This window comes from Bacillus rossius, chromosome 2, assembly GCF_032445375.1.
Source record: "Bacillus rossius redtenbacheri isolate Brsri chromosome 2, Brsri_v3, whole genome shotgun sequence".
NCBI classification, from domain to species: Eukaryota; Metazoa; Arthropoda; class Insecta; order Phasmatodea; family Bacillidae; genus Bacillus; species Bacillus rossius.
In genome coordinates, this window is record NC_086331.1 from 102,029,014 (window position 1) to 102,046,853 (window position 17,840).

General features: G+C 43.1%; 1 long non-coding RNA gene across 1 annotated transcript in view; it reads right to left on the reverse strand.

Moving 5' to 3' along the window:
- The window catches only part of LOC134529525 (uncharacterized), a 153,074-nt gene that overhangs the window by 15,341 nt on the left and 119,893 nt on the right, over nucleotides 1-17,840 (reverse strand). The window contains exon 3 of the long non-coding RNA XR_010074620.1: nucleotides 2,180-2,246. This is a non-coding gene — a long non-coding RNA (uncharacterized LOC134529525). The remainder of the gene's footprint in view (nucleotides 1-2,179; nucleotides 2,247-17,840) is intronic.

Here is a 17,840-nt window from a genome sequence, read left to right on the forward strand (position 1 = left end):
TCTAACTGGCTTCATTAGCTCCATTCAGCAGCAAGAGTTAATTTATTCATGCAAAAGAACTTGTTGCAAATAGTCCCGATTATTTCCAACAGATTTCGCCGCATACTCTGTTGAGGTAAATATTATTAATTTTGTTATGTGGGATGCGGAATGCTCACTCACGATTGCAAGAGGAGGGCTTCGCTACACCTCAAGGGGAAGGTAAAATCGCCTTGCATGTCGGTGTTTCTCAGCTGTATTTTATTTGCTTTTTTTTACATGTATAATTTACATAATATATTTTTTATTTGTAATTTTTTGGTTTTATTTTGCAAACCTGTCATTTTTATTGTATTTTTGATTAAATTAATTTTATAGCATTGATAAAGAATCGAATTAAGGATGGATATCGATCGAATTAATTATACATTAATAAGTGATGTTTTGATGAATTTTGAAATTTTTCCCGAATTACCTGAATTACATTTCTTTTAAGATGGGTGGCCAAGACGGCCGACAAGATGGTGGATGCCACGGCATACTACTGCACTCAAGCGGGTAAACATTAAACTAATATGCAACAGTGACCTCTAGCAGATGGCGTTTGTACTAAGAAACACCAGCGCTCTTTGTATCGATTACTAAAAACAAAATGGTGGCGGCGCCCTCTAGCAGGCAATGTGCTTTAACTAGCGCTCCTGGTAACTACTATTGAAAATAAAGATGTCGGCAACGCGCTCTAGCAGAAAATGCTATTATTCCTTTGAATACCAAATCTTACAAGGCCTTATATACCTTATTTAATTCTCGGTCTGGTAAATGTATCGATGGCTGTGCAGTCAAAGGCGTATGTTTTCCTGCCCAGAGGTTCGAGCTATCATGATTTGAATCACCCCAGTTCTAATATATTTTGTATAAAAATTAATTTAATATGTCGATAAACAGCACAATAAATTGATAGGTAATGGAACATCGACCATTAAGAGCACGAGACAGTCCGACCTGGTGCTCTCTAGGAACAAAAAGCAGAAAAAAATATGTCGGTATCCAAGATGGCGGCCTCCAGCAGACGAAATCAAGATGATGGCAATGCTGCCAGAATCGAAAAAAGTGGTTGTGACATCAGATTCAAGATGGCGGACATGACATATATAGTAGCCGTAACGAAAAGTGAAACGTTCGGGGAATGGTACGTTCGATTTCAAGTTGGCGGTATTCAAGATGGTAATTGAAACCAAAGGTCAAGGTCAAGGTGAAAGTCAAAGGTCACATTTAAGGTCATCCAAGTTGGCTGCCGTGACGTCATAATCCAAGATGGCGGTTGGAACCTTGCACTTCAAACCATAATCAGGGCCAGCTCCGTCTATTATATACTACTCATTGTTTTGGAAATTAATGAATACCTTCACTGCTGAACTTGGCTTCACTTATGATCAGAGTATGCCATGCAAACAGGGGTCATCCACGCAATCGTGCTGGAAACACGCAAGATATCCTGGACCCATGACTTGGACCTTCTGAGAGTGCTGCGTGTGTATCTGCTTATGATGCACATGCCAGACAGTGTTCTGATACACAGTGAGGACACGAGTGATAGTCTTGAAACTCGTAACCATTCTTTTCAAATGTGTGGAGTATAGCTTCGCCGAGACAGGCCCTTTTTTGACGACGTTAGTACCCATTTTCCGGAGCCGTCGATAAACTTTGGCTATGATGGTGAACCATGGTGTTTCGTGGTGTGCAAAGCTCTTGACACAGACGACGCGCAGATCTTCCATAACGCTTCAGTTTGCCGTACTATAGCATCATTCGGAATGTTCATCAAACATACAGTCAACGATTACAATGACAAGTATTCTGCAACCATACTGCGCGAGTATTTGTTACTAGCTGATGCACCCGTGCATCGCTACCGCAGTCTACAGGGAACACTACTCATTCTACTTGCCCCTCGTCAAGTGCCGGCCACTGCTTTCACAAGTTTTCAACATGTGTAATAGTAATTAAGAAGTAATCTGTATAACCTGTATGTAATTTATCTCAATTTGGGTGAGTTTCCAAACAAACTGTACATGCGTCATGGTTTTCTGTGGCACGCAAATTTTGCCGAGTTACCAACAACTTTTGCAGCCAGATTTTTAAAAAAATGTAATTCTATTCACTAACACATTCCAGTTGAAACTCACGTGTGTCTACGTACCTTAACTAGGTGAAATGTTCACAGCTAGAACTTGAACACAGTGGCTCAACTCTTCATTTTCTGGTTTCTGGAATAAAAGACAAGAAGAGAGTCAAACATTCTGACCGAAACAAGGTTTTACCTATCATGTTTGAGTGTAGAATTAATTTAGTTTTTGTATAAGACTGAATTACTCATAAAAATGTACGAACTTGCTATACAATTAAAGCTACATCAAACACTTGTCATGTAGGCTTGTTTACACACCACCAACCACGCGCAGCCTAATCTGAATTTTTTTTTTCATTTTTAAATACTTCTTGGTTTTTGTTTTGGGTTAGACCACGTCCAAGGAAGAATTATGTGCCCGACGTTTCGGCTTTCCATACTGCAGCCATTTTCAAGGGCGATGAACAAATGAAGCCCTGATCTTTTGGTGAAGTACTTATATGGGGCCCATTACAGCAGAGGTTTAATTGGCCCATGCGAAAGGCTAATTTTAAATTACTTTTTCACTTTTTATTTGGTTAAGACCACGTACGATGAAATAATTATGTGCCTGGCGTTTCGGTTGGCCATGTTGCAGCCATTCTTTAGCTACGAAAGCCTGTGATCAAGATTTGAATATCTTTATGCGGAGAATATAGATGCTGGTTCCGGTTAACTGGATGAATTGAGCTTCTACGCAGCGGAATCCTGATTGGCCCAACCATCATCCAATCACGGCCTCTTACAAGGACAAATTACATCTCGGCTGCCATGGGACCTATAAAATACTATTGCCACACCACCAGGTCTTCAGTTGAGCTTCGTCCTTGAGAATGGCTGCAAAATTGCAAGCCGAAACGTCTGGCACGTAATTTCTTCCTCGGACGTGGTCCTTGCCCGAATAAAATCAAGAATTTGTGTAAAACTTTGGCCACGAAAGCATATCATCAGAATTGCTACGGTGTGTTCCATCTCTTCCCCCACACGGCGTCACGGAGGTTGTCGTCAGGTTACCCGCCTCCCGCCAACGCAATACAGGTTCCACTCATGTCGATGTTGAACCAGGACTGTTAGCAAGTTCCAGTGATAGACGTTGTCGTGAGCCAGTTGGTTTTCTCTGGGTACTATCGTTTCACCCACCAATTCATTCTGCCACTGTCCCAACTCATCTTGTTAACCTCGTCCGTCTTTGATGACTTCAGTGTCGATGGTGTTTAAACTGAATCATGATTCTCCCGCTCGAATGTACTTGGCAATGAACTTTCAGACGTTACGTTATTCATAACTGCAGGACAAATCATATTTAAATTTTCTCGAAGAAATTACCAACCTGCATGCAGTGTGTGACGTGATATAATACTGAAAATATTTTTTTTATCACTCTAAGCGTGATTCAAAGTTAAATGTGTCAATGTTATCTCCAAATTATCGTGTGAAAAATTACAAGATATAATTATTTCAATTAATATATCTTGTTGAGGTTTAGGTATGTGCCGCCTAAGGATCCCGCCTACCTGAGCACACAAACGCCGTGCACAGCTTCAGAAAAAAGAGCTCGATTTGTAAACTGCTCAAGATATCCGAGCGGAGTATGTTTACTAAAAGCTTTAGGAGTACGCGGAAGGTGTATGAGTAGATTTGTTTGCGTATTTAGTTTTAAAACTATATTTTTAGAATAGTGAAAATTGTTAAAAAGCGTGTTTTCAGATTTTTTTAAAGAAAGAAATAGCCGGTGCAGATTATGGAAAGCACCTCTATATTCAGTTCTCTGCCATATGATTTTATTGACACAGCTCAGATCTCATATTTTCCTTATACACGATGAGAAGACTGCGCACCAGTCCACAGCCTTGCGCTTAGGGGCGACACCACGCATGAAAAACCAGCGAGCGTCACACTTATCATCCCGTCTCACTAACACAAATACACCCCTGACCAGGCGGGCTTTTGGAAGACGATTAGTTAAGAACAGTTAAACTTATTAAGCATAACATATTTTTACTGATGTTTCAAAAAGTTTTACTTTCTTACAAGTGCCGCAAAAATATATCGTGGTTCTTATTTTTACAAACAATTGAAAATTAAAGTTTTTTCATAAGTATCTTTCTCTTTAAAAAAAACATCGTATTCGATCACACCGGGGAAAACACAGAGATATAACCTTTTTCATTAACGGACAATATATCAACTTCGTGGTTTCTAAGCTTTCTGTAACTGGCGAAAACACTACCGTTTGTGGCGGTGATGTCGCCATGATTTTCGTTTAACTATTTCCAATCCCATAGATTCAGCATCATGTTATAATAATTTAACCTAAGAACGAAGTCTTGTCAGTGTCAAGTCAGAAGATTTATGAAGAAATTGATTTCGTTGGTTTTTATGCCTTTGGAAATCTTCCTCACTCAGTTATTTTTTTCAAGACACGCATTAACAATGATAATATCATTCCACGTACTTTCTATGGGAGAGAATCATTGATCACATAAACTTGTAACTGCACTCTCGTAGTTCTTCGGAAAGTTAAATACGGCCCAGCGAACTATTTTATTTAATAACTATCTTTGTACTTAATCCACTTATTAAGACTGTATTTTTTAGTGAATTGTTTTAACGTCGTATATTTTGTAAATGTACTCATTAAAATTTATTTAATAAGTTCATTAAAAAATACGCCATAGTTACAGCATTCGGTTTTGTATCTCAAGCAAAGATCTGAGAAAGGCTTCTAATTTTGGAAAACTGCAAGAAAGAAGCTAAAAAAAATCGGCAGATTAATACAGCAATTTCAATCACCTAGCTCGTGAATTTAAAACACGCGTTTCATATTTTTACAATCGTGACTCTGTGTTACAGCATTGCGTGCATCCTTGACATGATTGTCGCTACAGCGATAGTTTACATCCGTTTCACAACTTTTTTTTTCAGCGTGTGTCTCCGTTGTTTACATAATGCGCGCTGTTTACTGCAGGCAGCACTGGGCGACGTTACATCAAGGAAGGAGAGATAGCATTGTTCTCGCGCGCATACGTTCGTGAGCACACAAAGATGTTCACGACATAGTTTGCCGCCGGCGTTACGCAACGCACACTGAGACCGTGTTTCTGCCAGAGTGAGTTTTCCCATGGAACCAATTATTGCAGCTGTGCAATTTTCGCTCCGTAAACTTCAACCAGCTGTACCCTAAATTAAGTACAATAGTTGTTTGGATTGTTAAAAAAAATATATAAATAATTGAAACCTAAGTATTTTTTGTAAAACTAATGATCACTAGAGCCACGGAATTTTCGCGCATTCATTTAGTCGCAAGCTAGAATGCAAACCTCCACACTGTCGCACTGTGTTCATGATTGGACCGCAGTTATCTGGACACGCCCCTCTACGACCGTGAGCCAACGATGTCCAGCTAGGAGAGAAGTAAGCGAATCAGGTAGTGCCAAATAACAAGGATAAAAATGTTCTCGCTAAGAGATCAATAGAGACCCGGAAAATTCGTGGGTTCATTTCGTGTTATGCTAAAATTCAAATAATTATACCTTGGTGCTGCTTCTGCCATTGGTTCACTGTTAATCTGGAGGACTGAGGGCCAATTAGAGACCCTCACTCATAGAAGTGTCGAATCACAGGCCACCCGGTCGAGACGACTCACAAGTCAGCAGCCAATGAACAGTTGGCATTTTCCCGAGTGTGTAGAGGATATTGGAGTCTATCCTGGAGGTCATTGAACCCGCGAATTTTCCGGGTCTCTAGAGATCAACCAATGGGAAAGTAAACATCGGTCGAGCACACATATAACTTTGAATTCTATCCTGAGGCCAGAGGAATCCGCGAAATTTCCGGGACTCTACCCATCACCTACCATGGGCCCCGAGGGCCGGAATGATTCGCTGATCAAACGCGGCATGGTACTAGTGACTGTACGGCTACTCAGAGAGGTTGAGTAAACGCCACCGAACAGCCACCATCCGCCGTATACTCGCAGGTTACTACCACCGGGGTCCCAGGCAGTAGCGACACGGACCCGTACCTCTCACATGCCTGGGACCCCTCGGTCGCACAGTTACGTCAGATTATTCCGACCTACGGCCGGAATTCTCACGTTCCCCTCCCACATATGCGCCCTATCAGGGTAGGGTGGGAGTAACATTCCTAGTTCGTTTTATATATATTCCAGAGCTTATTTAAAACATCACTGCTAGGGATCACTCCCTGTTGTTCGATCGGGAGGGTATTAAAGCTTCGGCAATGACCAGCGGCTGGCGACCCAGTTACGTCCGGACGCGCACGACCGACAGTGATGAGCTTCGCGACGGAGGCTGGAGAAGAGTCCTCCGGGAGGGATGGTCGGTCGAGGAGGACCCGCCACCTCCAGGCCCGCGTCGCGATCCTTCCGCGACGCACAGAGAAGTGTAGCCACCGGGCAAGACCCACGATGGGCTTCGACTCGAACACCCATCGCCGGCTCCAGCTCAGGGCGAACCCCTGGATGGCCTTTCCCTGTATCTTCCCCTGATCTCCAGACTTGTGTCGCGTTCTTCCGTCTTCGATGCCCAAGACAGCAATTTGCTGTTCATAGGGACCGGGAAAAATGCGCGAGTTCAATGACCTCTCTGTACACCAAGTGTGGCGCATCCCACGTACTGGTTAACATTTACTTTCAGTAATTTATGTAAATTTTTTTGCAGTGTGATTGCTTTTTTTTAACTGTTTATTTGAAGTTTGCTGTAATTTTATTTAATATGGTATTTTAATTTATTATGTTGCATTAATAGTTTGCGAATCTGGTAAATTTTCTCGTAAGAACCTGTCGGGTTGGCATCAGGAATGTATAGTTCCAGATAATACCAAAAACTTTAAGAATAAATCTACCATTTTATTTTATTTTAAGAATTATTTACTGTATAAGTTGAATGGTATTTATAACTTTTACTTTAGGTGCTTCTTGAAAAAGCCTTGTTGCGCACGCATGTAATTCTTGGCGTGAGGTTGAGAAGCTAGGACACTGCTCGCGAACAGCGCTCCGAGCGGGACTGCTTCGCTGCCGCAGGTGAGAGTAGCCGGCGGGACTGCCTCGCTGCCGCAGGTGAGAGTAGTCGGCGGGACTGCCTCGCTGCCGCAGGTGAGAGTAGCCGGCGGGACTGCCTCGCTGCCGCAGGTGAGAGTAGCCGGCGGGACTGCCTCGCTGCCGCAAGTGAGAGTAGCCGGCGGGACTGCCTCGCTGCCGCAGGTGAGAGTAGCCGGCGGGACTGCCTCGCTGCCGCAGGTGAGAGTAGCCGGCGGGACTGCCTCGCTGCCGCAGGTGAGAGTAGCCGGCGGGACTGCCTCGCTGCCGCAGGTGAGAGTAGCCGGCGGGACTGCCTCGCTGCCGCAGGTGAGAGTAGCCGGCGGGACTGCCTCGCTGCCGCAGGTGAGAGTAGCCGGCGGGACTGCCTCGCTGCCGCAGGTGAAATATGAAAATAACATAAAAATAGGGCAACTAAACGCACAACGTTCAGCTGTTGTCAGTGCTGAATTAAATAAGATTGCAGAAAAAATGAAGCTTGATGTGATCTTATTACAAGAACCCTATGTATTACGTGGACAAGTTGCAGGAATCCATGGTTTAATATATGCAATAGGAGATAATCCAAAATCGGCAATTTGGATTAGAAATGAAACTCTAACTACGATGTTACTCTCTGGCATTTCTAATGAACATCATGTTTGCATGATCATGCAGATGAGGATGATGAAAATATACGTTATCTCATCTTATTTTCAATTCTCAGATCCTATTGAAGTACATATTGATAAGCTTAATTCAATATTGGATACAATCGGACATGAAAATATAATAATTGGTGCAGACACAAATGCAAAATCTTCTTTCTGGAATTCACCAGTGAATGACGAAAAAGGTGAGATCATGAACATTTTTATCATGGAAAGAGATTTATATGTTATTAATGACGATCCATTAACAGGAACATATTTATCACCAGCAACTAACACAGAGACATTCATTGATGTGACATTGACTGATAACAACATGAAAGAAAGAGTCAATGAATGGAAGATTCATCTGGACAGTTCAAGTGACCACAGATTGATGACCTATGAAATCCAATTGCAAAGAACTGAAATGCCTCCCATAATAATCAGTCCACGGTACATACATAAGAACGCGGATTGGAAGAAGTTTGATGAATTAATAACAAGCAAAATAAATGAATTATCACATGAAGAAGATGTATATAACTCCGCAGAAGCACTCGCCATGAGATTAACAATTATATTACAGAATATCTGTGAGCAATGTTTTAGGAAACAAACGAAAATTATTCCTGGAAATCCATGGTGGGATGTTGAATTAGAAGACACTAGAAGAGATCTGGAAAGACTAAGAAGAATCATGAAGAGAGCGGCAAATGGATTTTACAAACTTCTAATCTTACAACAGTATAGAATAAGGAGAAAGAAATATAAGAAAGATATTTTATTAAAGAAGAAGGCATACTGGGAAAAACTTGTCCTTAACAAGGGGAATATGGACCCTTGGGGATATGTGTACAAGGTGATGGCTGGCAAAGTACGAAGTTCTTTTGAAATCCCTGGGATGATGATGGCAAATAGACAAATTACTGACATTACAGAAAATTTGGAAACAATTCTACATGATTTACTACCTAATGACAACCCAGACGAAGATACGAATATTCAAAAGATGAAGAGAGAAGCGATGAAAGAACTGCCTGATACGGAAGACACAGTTTCTTTTACCATCCAAGAGCTTGACAAGATCATTAAAGAGTTAAAACCACGAAAAGCACCAGGTAAAGATAATATAACAACTGAGTTAATTTGGCGAGCTTACCCTCGAATCAAGGAAGTACTGTTACATCTGTATAATCTATGCTTATCTTCAGGAACATTTCCAAAAATATGGAAAGAAGGAGTTCTCAAAATCATATACAAGGGAAACGCTAAGGACCCGAAATTAACTAAGTCATACCGGCCTTTAACTATGCTGCCTAACATGGGAAAAATTTATGAGCGGCTCATCAATGCAAGATTAACAGCTTATTTGGAAGTAATACAGGGAATAGATAAACAGCAGTATGGCTTCAGAAGAGGGTATAGTACAGAAAAGGCGCTATACGATGTAAATCAATATATTAAAAACCTACAAGAAAAATACGTGCTTGGAGTGACGATAGATATAGCAGGAGCATTCGACCACGCTTGGTGGCCTCAAGTATTATGGCGCTTAAAGAATCTAAACACACCTAAGAACCTGTATGCTGCCATAAGGGGCTTTCTGCAAGATAGAAAGTGTGAATGTCGATTGGGCCACATAATCGTGGAAAAGAAGCTCACCATGGGCTGTCCTCAGGGTTCAGTCCTTGGTCCGCTGTTATGGAATATAATATTTGATGAGCTTCTGAAAATTGAGTTACCAGTAAATAATATTATATATGGCTATGCAGATGATGGCTTGCTCATTATACCCGCTACTTCACGTTACGAATTAGAGCAGACAGCAGAAATTATTCTACGCTCTATTAACACCTGGGCAAGCAGTGTCCGACTTCTTATATCTTCTGAAAAAACTGAAGGCGTATTACTAAAGGGTAAATTACATAAAGACAGACCACCTTTAATAAGATTTCAAGAACGAATAGTGAAGATAAAACAAAAAGTTAAGTATCTAGGGGTACAAATCACAACGGGAACAGGATATCAAGAACACATACAAGAAGCATCACAAAAGGCCCTACTGTTAATGCAAAAAATAAGGAGTCATAAACCTACAAATGTAGGATTGAGCACTAACACTATGACAACTCTGTACAATGGAGTATACCTGGGCATACTTACCTATGCGTGCTCAGTCTGGTATGAATTACTACGCAATTCACACGTAAGAAGAAGGTTAAACTCATCCCAACGAACAGCTCTAATTGCTGTAACAAAAAGCTACAGAACTACGTCTTTAGAAGCACTGCAGGTTATCGCTGGAACCTTACCTATAGACCTACTTATACAAGAAAGAGCAAAAGTTGTGATATTAAAGATGAAAAAGGAATACACTGCTTCAAAGTATCGCAGAATTCACATAGAAAATATGGAAATCTGGCAAGAAAGGTGGCGAAATTCTGACAAGGGAAGACATACACACAATATATTCCCTTCAATAGAAGAACGGATGAAATTTTCATGGATAAGTACTGACCACTACACTTCACAATTCCTAACAGGTCACGGGAATTTTAAATACAAATTAAACTCTTTTAACTTAGTGGAAAGCCCTATGTGCCCTGTGTGCATGGAAGAAGACACAGTAGCGCATGTTTTAAATGATTGCGTTAAAATAGAAGACATACGAGACAAGTACACAAGGAAGATGGCTATGGAGGATGTTGATATAAAGGATATTAATCAAATTGTGAGAGATAAGAAGACTTATGACATATGGAGAAATTACACCTTTGAAGTATCCAAGAGACTGGAGCGTTTCGATAGCTGGATGCACGAACAATCTCTGATGGAAGATCTGCTTTCTGATACGGAATAACTAATTACAGAAAAAAATAAAAATAATTCTTCGAATCTCCTACACAAGTTTCTTTGGCTGTTCTTCTTGTGTATAGTGTAATCGAACAGCCGGAATATTATATCAAATTAGATAAATGAACTGAAAAGAATAAATTAAGAATAAGAAAACTAAAAAATATATACACCAGATCTCTCTTTGAAAATAAGAATAAGAATTATGACAGAATAACGCCCTGGAAACCTGTATAAGCAAGCTAAAAGGATATGAATTATTATATAATATAAACTGTAGTATATTATATAATATATATATATGTGTGTTAAAAAAAAAATATATAATCATGTGTGCAATAAATATAAATAAACTACTCTTGCAAACCTTATAAAAAGGATTATATCCAGAGTAGTCTTTAAGTAAACATACATAATCTATAATATAATTATTTTTCTATAAAGCTACAAGATAATCTGCCGCAGGTGTGAGTAGTCGGCGGGACTGCCTCGCTGCCGCAGGTGAGAGTAGCCGGCGGGACTGCCTCGCTGCCGCAGGTGAGAGTAGCCGGCGGGACTGCCTCGCTGCCGCAGGTGAGAGTAGTCGGCGGGACTGCCTCGCTGCCGCAGGTGAGAGTAGCCGGCGGGACTGCCTCGCTGCCGCAGGTGAGAGTAGCCGGCGGGACTGCCTCGCTGCCGCAGGTGAGAGTAGCCGGCGGGACTGCCTCGCTGCCGCAGGTGAGAGTAGCCGGCGGGACTGCCTCGCTGCCGCAGGTGAGAGTAGCCGGCGGGACTGCCTCGCTGCCGCAGGTGAGAGTAGCTGGATGGACATCCTCACTACCGCAGGTGAGAGTAGCCGGTGGGACTGCCTCGCTGCCGCAGGTGAGAGTAGCTGGATGGACATCCTCCCTACCGCAGGTGAGAGTAGCCGGCGGGACTGCCTCGCTGCCGCAGGTGAGAGTATCCGGCGGGACTGCCTCGCTGCCGCAAGTGAGAGTAGCCGGCGGGACTGCCTCGCTGCCGCAGGTGAGAGTAGCCGGCGGGACTGCCTCGCTGCCGCAGGTGAGAGTAGCCGGCGGGACTGCCTCGCTGCCGCAGGTGAGAGTAGCCGGCGGGACTGACTCGCTGCCGCAGGTGAGAGTAGCCGGCGGGACTGCCTCGCTGCCGCAGGTGAGAGTAGCCGGCGGGACTGCCTCGCTGCCGCAGGTGAGAGTAGCCGGCGGGACTGCCTCGCTGCCGCAAGTGAGAGTAGCCGGCGGGACTGCCTCGCTGCCGCAGGTGAGAGTAGCCGGCGGGACTGCCTCGCTGCCGCAGGTGAGAGTAGCCGGTGGGACTGCCTCGCTGCCGCAGGTGAGAGTAGCCGGCGGGACTGCCTCGCTGCCGCAGGTGAGAGTAGCCGGCGGGACTGCCTCGCTGCCGCAGGTGAGAGTAGCCGGCGGGACTGCCTCGCTGCCGCAGGTGAGAGTAGCCGGCGGGACTGCCTCGCTGCCGCAGGTGAGAGTAGCTGGATGGACATCCTCACTACCGCAGGTGAGAGTAGCCGGTGGGACTGCCTCGCTGCCGCAGGTGAGAGTAGCCGGCGGGACTGCCTCGCTTCCGCAGGTGAGAGTAGCTGGCGGGACTGCCTCACTGCCGCAGGTGAGAGTAGCCGGTGGGACTGCCTCGCGTAATATCTTCTTCTTCCAGGTCTCCGATGATACGGAAATACATATCAACCATTGGGATAAAATCTTAAAACTCACAAGGAAGGAGAGAATAATAATTGGGAGTGACGTGAATGCAAAGTCTGATATGTAGGGTTCTCCCATGACAGACGACAAAGGATTAATTGTATCACAATTCATTGTGACAAACGATTTATGGATTGCAAACGAACCAAGTGCCTTAGCCACATACACCTCGCCCGCCAGAGAAAGTGAGTCATATATCGATATCACCGCGTCAGACTCAAAAATGAAAGATCTCGTCAGAGACTGGAATGTTTTGGATGATATAACAAGCGACCATAGACTGATCATTTTCAGTATAATTCAATACAAATATCATGTTTTTAAATTACCGGAAAGCATATGATTCGGCTGCAAAAATGTAAATTGGAAAATTTTTGACAACTGCCTGAAAGCAAAATTGATACAGTATAAAAGTGATAAGACTGAGGAGGTTCATCATGATGCCATCCTATTGAGAGATGGTATAATTGAAACATGCAAGAGTCAAATGAAAATTCTGAGAAATACAAAGGAGGTAGGCATGGATGGTGGACGGAGGAGCTTGATGAGCTCAGGAAATCCTTAAGGAAACAAAGGAAAGAACTTAAAAGACAATCAGATGCTGTATTAAGACTAATGCACGTTGATGCATACCACAAGTCCAGAAAATTTTATACCAAGAAAATTAAAGAAAGAAAAAAAGAGTCATGAATGAATTTCGTGAACGAAGAGGGCAATAAAAATCAATGGGGAATTGTATACAAAATATGTGCCGGCAAACTGATAAATCCGATCGAATTACCAGGACTGGTAATCGACGGGAAACAGACAAAAACAGTTGCAGAAAATTTGAAATTCATTATGAATGGACTTCTACCAGATGACGATCCAATAACAGACACATATTAAAAAAAAAACAGAAAAGAGAAGCAATGCTGATATTGCCTGAAAATGAAGGAACATCCGACTTCAAAATAGAAGAACTAAATTGGATCATCAAAAACCTCAAACCTAAAAAAGCACCGGGACACGATCAGATAACTACTGAAATAATATGGAGAGTATATACAAAAATAAAAAAGGACTTGCTAAATCTGTATAACAATACATTAAAACAGGGTGAATTTCCAAACGATTGGACGTTGGGAAATCTTAAAATCCTCTACAAAAGAAAACGAAAGGATCCTGGCTCTCTCGGCTCTTACCGCCCATTGACAATGCTACTGGTTTTGGGGAAAATCTATGAGGGACTCATATCACAAAGATTGACAGACTATCTGGATACTGTCCACGGGATTAGTGAAAGACAGTACGGATTCAGAAAGGGAAGAAGCACTGAATTAACAATCTTAGACGTCATCAGAATGGTGAACAATAATAGCATGCAGTATACGCTAGCGGTAACGCTCGATATCGCTGGCGCATTAAATAATGCATGGTGGCCTCAAATTATATGAAGACTGAACTGAAGGTCCTGAAATGCTCACGTAACATCTATAATGCGATTTTAGCATTCTTCCAGAATAGGAAATGACTAAGTCAACTGGATCACATAGTGCATAAAAAGAGACTAACCAAGAGCTGTCCACAAGGCTCAGTCCTAGCTCCTCTTTTATGGAATATATTATTCGATGAATTGCTACAGATTGAACTACCCGAAGGCTGCTCCATCTTTGGCTATGCGGATGATGGACTCCTCCTAATACCTGGAACATCAAGGATGATGCTCGAAGATAAAGCAGAAGAGGCATTACATAAAATCAGTCTATGGACCAAAGAATGTAAGCTAAAAATCGCTCCACAAAAGATGGAAGCCATTATGCTAAAAGGAAAATTAAGCGCATCAAGACCACCAGTTATCAGATACATGGGTAGACCTATCCATTCTGTGACAGCCCTTAAATATCTGGGCGTAACAATTGATTTCCGTGGATGGTTCCAAAGTCATATACAAGGCATGAGCACAAAGGCAGTTCTACTATTTCAGAAGCTTCGAGCCGTAGCACCTGCAAACTGGGGGTTTCTGTACGAAACATGAAAGACTATTTACATTGGTGTATTCCTTGGAGTTACATGCTATGCGGCAGCTGTTTGGCACCATGAACTTGAACACAGCCATCAAGTTCGGCCAATAATAAGCGCATAAAGAAGCACACTGTTAACAATCACTAAGGCCTATAAAACAGTGTCAATAGATGGCCTTCAAGTTGTATCTGGTATTATTCCCATCGATTTAAATATCAAAGAGAGGGGAGAGCTGGTACTACTGGCATCAAGAGAAGTGGTCACATCAGGCGACCGCTGGATTGCCAGAAAACTAACACTAGACGCCTGACAAGAAAGATGGGATAATTCAGCCAAGAGAAGGGATACATACACAGTGTTTCCTGATTTTCGATTGTGTCTTAAACAAAATTGGATTAAACCGGATCATTATGTCACCCAATATCTTACTGGACATGGCAATTTTAAGGAAAAATTGGCAATCATGGCTATAGTAGAAGAAGATATCTGTATCACATGTTACGTACTGGATACAGTAACACATGTACTATTTGAATGACAGAAGGCGAACGACATTAGAGAGGAATACACCATGAAAACCAGAGAAATAGGATCAAATCTATCAGACTTGGCAGGGATGTTGCGGCTCTAAAAAGGATTTGATGTATGGATGAGCTATGTCCATGAACTGGGAAAAAGACTAGAGGAATTCGATGCAAGGTTTCAGTCCGAGGCACTTCTTGAAGACGAAAATGACTGATAACACCTGCATGAGAAGAGTTTGGCCCTTTAGATTGAAACCCGTTTGCTTCCTTAGAGAAGGACAATCTAAAATATCAACAAGTAAATCCATAAGGGACCAACGACGAAGAACTATACATTTGTATAACAAGAAAATGGCCTCGTTAACTGAAGTCAGTGAACAAACTACACCCAACATCAGGCAACAGGATACAGAAAGTACGGTTCATGGACATAGTCAAACAACTGCCGTAGAAGAAATAAAAGTCTCTCAGAAACCAATAGATGAACTTCCCAAGGTACACAAATCACAGAATTCCTTGCACTCGTACACGTGGAGAGGTGATTCCGCTCCGGTATACCATCAACTGGAGTTTGATCGAAGGATTGCCAGACTTGATGAAAAGGACATCCAGAGTGCGGCCATAGCTGAAATTGTGCGTAGCATGGAAGGAGGAGATAGAATAAATTTTCCTAACATGCCAATACAGGATAAACATCTCCTAGCACGGAATAACATCCCGTTCGATATTTAACAGCTGAAATTACTGCTACGCACGAATTTCGAAAGGCTAGACTTAGAAATAGACTTCCAAGGTGTTAAAACACAAGCTGAGAGGACCTATGGTCGTTTCGTGTTTGACTATACCAAACCTTTTACTGTCTACAAAATGGTCAAAAGAGAATAGGTTCCTCACAGCAGACAAGCTTACCACGAAACACGAGCCCGGAAGAGACAAAGCAAGAAAGAACAAAGAACCCAAGCAAACAAGGAGGGAAAACAAAATGAAAGTTTTACAAAGTATGACAAAAGAAAAAACTGGATTATTTTATGGCAAGACCCACTAAAGAAGTTATTTTAAAAACTGACAAACGAAAGTGGACAACACCTCAGGAAAGGAATACCAAGTTTTAATTGGTGACATACGAATGTTTTATAAATGGATATAGCCAAAATTTTACGAAATCAGGACTGGAGCAGAAGGACCAAGAACGCAAGGACAGAGAATAGGAAGCAGGTGACGGAGTGAGGCTGCAGAGGCAGCAAGAAGGCACAGCAAAGGCAAAGGCAAAGTCAAGATGGCAAAGAAAAGAAACACCTGAAAAGCAGTGATATCAGTGCCCTCCCATGCCGCTGGGTCGGGTACTGACAACCGTCCCGACACAGGGACATGTGTGAGATCTCACACGGAACGACAGCAAAGGTTTTAATAAACACCGTCATGTTTAATGTGTGGACACATGAAAGGACATGGAATATTTAACAATTGACTAAGGCTTTATTCTAGCTGCTGGCATGTTGGTATGAATAGAATGGATAAGTTATTTCTGGTAAAGGCCCTCTGAATGGTATTTATACCATTTCAGGAAACATGGAACAACAAAGGCCAACTCCATGCAGGGTTCATTCAAACCAAGGATGTGCCTGGATGGTAGAAGAAGAAAAGTAGTGCTCCTAGTACACCCTAATGGGTTCAGTCCTAGGAGGTGATGGTGGTGGTGGTGAGGTTAGGCCGGGCTTTGCCCGGAAATAACTTGCCACAGGTGACAAGTCGCCGGCGGGACTGCCTCGCTGCCGCAGGTTACAGATGAGTTAAAGTACTTCCGGGCCTTCATCGGCTGTAAATCTGCCGGGCCTAGGTACGGCAGGTCGGAGGGTAATCCGAGGAGACGAGGACATCCTGTGAAGTAACTCTGAAGAGTGGCAGTCGGTTAGCAGCTGGCGAACAGTCTGCCGAATCAACGCCAAGTTGGTAGTAGTACGGGTTCACTGGGTGTTTTGAGGGTTCCCGCTGTAATGTGGGAGATTGGGGAAGGCGCCAGCAGTGCTGAGAAAGTCTTATGGCAGAGGACACAGTCAACTGTCTGGTTAGCTGAGTGTGGTAGAGGGGCTGAGGGGGCGACTATGCTGGTTTAGGACCCCAGCCCTGGTCGTCTCCAAAGCTCTAATACCCTCCCAATCAACAACAGGGAGTGATCCCTAACAGTTCTGTATTATTAAAAGCTCTGGAATGATTTTTAAACTGAACTGGAAGTTACTCCCACACTACCCTTGAAGGGCGCATATTGGGAGGGGAACGTTGAGTAATGCCGGCCGCAAGGTCGGAATATATCTGCCGCAGGTGACAGTCGCCGGCGGGTCGCGCGCGCAGCTCGTGCGACGTCAATTACGTCGATAAGCCGGGCCGCAAATGTGCACGCAATGTACCGGGAGTGTAATGCAACTATCGGGGTCGTCAGCGTCTTTAAGCGTTTACGACATAAAACGAAACGGTGAATTTACAAGTGCACGAGGCATCATTTGAACGGGGGTGAGCTACAAGACGAATCGGCAATTTAATGAATCGCAAGAGTGCTTGTATCGGCCGCCGTTGACCGCCTTGCTCCGAGATACGCCCTTGTGTGCCGGGCACGTCTGCAGTTAAAATTGCTGGATGGATCGTCGCCGCCCTGCGCTGGACACGCAAGTACGTCTCGGCCCAGTCCCTGTAAAGGATTTAGCAAGAACCTTTGCAAGATTGCGTTTACGCCCTGAAGTTAGTGTGAATTGTACGACGACGTTTTTATTTGTCCCGCGTCAATTTGTTTCGGCAAATTAGTAACTGTGTTATCGGCCGCAGGAAACAGGGAAGTACGAAAATCTATTTTCCTAAAAAACTTTTCGTTTTATATTGAGCTAGCTAACACGAAATTTTAAACGCAGTCCATACCGATAC